We start from the raw sequence: 2208 nt of genomic DNA, 5'->3' as shown, positions 1-2208 counted from the left end.
TATATATTCATATATACATATATATATATATATTCATATATATATATATATATATCTAAATCGGTATCTATCTATCTATCAATCTATAGGCTCTCAAACACACACACAAACACACACGTATACAAAATCGTTTGCAGAACACGATACAAGTCGCAAGTGAAGTGAATATAAGTATTACTAAGCTTCACTGAGTATTACTAAGAATGTAAACACAAATAACATGTGCTGATGTATACATACTTCTTCAGCCAGATTTTGACATTATTATTATTAAATTAGATATTATTCGATAATAATAATAATAATAATAATAATAATAATAATAATAATAATAATAATAATCCTTTCTACTATAGGCACAAAGCCTGATAATTGGGGGAGGGGGATATTCGAAGGAGATATTTACAACACTTCGCAAATATTTCCTTTGAGTAAAACCACCAATAGAAGAGAATATGACCAAAGACTGCGTGTACTCCATCCCATGCAGCTGTGGTAGGCTATACAAAGGTGAAATATGCTGCCCCCTCAAAATAAGGGTAGACGAACATCGCAAAGCTGTAACATGAGGAGCTATTGATAAATCGGGCATAGCTGATCATGTATGGAAAAATGGAGATCACCTCTCCCTGTGGGATGAAGTTAAAATAATAGATATAGAACACCACTGGAAAATACGAAAACTAAAAGAAGCAGCACATATGCTAGGACACAATAACCTTCTAAGCAGACCGAGTGCAGATACGAGTAGCATATGGGAACCGGTATTAAGGAAAGATAGGAAAATATTAGATTTATAGGCCCACAAAAATTCACTCCATAATTGCCTACGGGCATATGGCGTAGTGGTTAAGAGCGCGAGCTACTAACCCCAAGATTCCAAGTTCGATTCCAGGCAGTCACCTGAATGATATTAATAATAATAAGAACAACAACAACAACATCGAAAAATACTTTACGAATGAGAACCCAGGTTCGTAATTTCCCCAAGACATCTGATGAAGGCTGGAGGGTATATCAGCCGAAGCGTTGTGTTTCGATGAAGACAAATAACCGTCAAATGTAAATAATGTAATAATTCCTCATCTCTTAAATGTAGAACCGAAGAATGATAATACAATACTATTGAAAATATTAACGTAATAACAATAATTAAAAAAAATATTGATAATAAAAATATGTTAATAAAATTAAGACAAATTTCTTAACAAAAATAACATTCATTGTAATAATAGGATTACCAATATGGTTTCTTGTATTATATTAAATATGCATTACATGTAGCGTTTTAGGATGCAAATATAATTAACAAAAGATACTTGGTTAAATATCTTGGAATGTCTGAAATAGAAGTTTTAAGAATTGTACCAGTGGTTAGAGGGGTCGGATGGCATACTGATATAGGTCTCGTATGATCAGTTAGCGATAATAGTACATTTGTAGATTACGTACAACGCTGGACACTTATTGTTGAGTGGACAACTGTCGATATAAGAGAAATTGCCGCTATTGGTAGGATTTTGTTAGTTTAGCATACTTCGTGAATATTTGAAGTAATAATCTGTTTAAAATTTGTAGTTTTGTTGAAAAATTTAGAGTATTTGTGGCTTGGATGAAACAGTTTTCTAAGTAGGGCATTTATAGTCACTGATGTGGAAGGTGTTCTTATAGGTTGCCCTTCACAGAAGTGGTTTCAAAGAGATGATGATATATATATATGTAAAAGGTTGAAGAGGAACACACGAATAGATATATATATATGGAAAAAAGACAAAGTAGAAAATGCTAAAATGCTCTTATAAAGAACATTACAGAACCGGATTCGATCCTTGAGATCTTTTTAACAGTAAATATGAATAATAAAGTTTTGAAAAATTATTGAAAAATTAAATTTTGGTAACTTTAAAAGAAAAGTCTTTTTAAAGAGATATTTGTATAGTATTCAAATAACAGGGGCATTTTTCTTGTTACTGCCTGTCTCTGTTTCACTTGTTAACTCTTGTGGGTTCGAAGAAGGACATATCAATAAACACAAGTAGGGAGGGGACATTTACTGGGATGTTACAAGAATGTGGGGCAGGAGTTTAGCTAAACCTTCTTCGAATTCACAAGAGTTTACAAGTGAAACAGACAGGCAGAAACAAGAAAAATGCCCGTTATTTGAATATTATACAAATATGTCTTTAAAAAGACTTTTCTTTTAAATTT

General features: G+C 32.1%; 1 protein-coding gene across 1 annotated transcript in view; it reads left to right on the top strand.

Annotated features, from left to right (window-relative positions):
- LOC106876634 (delta and Notch-like epidermal growth factor-related receptor) overlaps positions 1-2208 on the top strand; it is a 557360-nt gene that overhangs the window by 490992 nt on the left and 64160 nt on the right. The gene's annotated exons all lie outside the window — the stretch shown is intronic.

The sequence above is a fragment of the Octopus bimaculoides genome, chromosome 19 (genome assembly GCF_001194135.2).
Source record: "Octopus bimaculoides isolate UCB-OBI-ISO-001 chromosome 19, ASM119413v2, whole genome shotgun sequence".
Taxonomy (NCBI): domain Eukaryota; kingdom Metazoa; phylum Mollusca; class Cephalopoda; order Octopoda; family Octopodidae; genus Octopus; species Octopus bimaculoides.
Note: the sequence above shows the minus strand (reverse complement) of the source record. Positions and strands in the feature narration are given on the sequence as shown.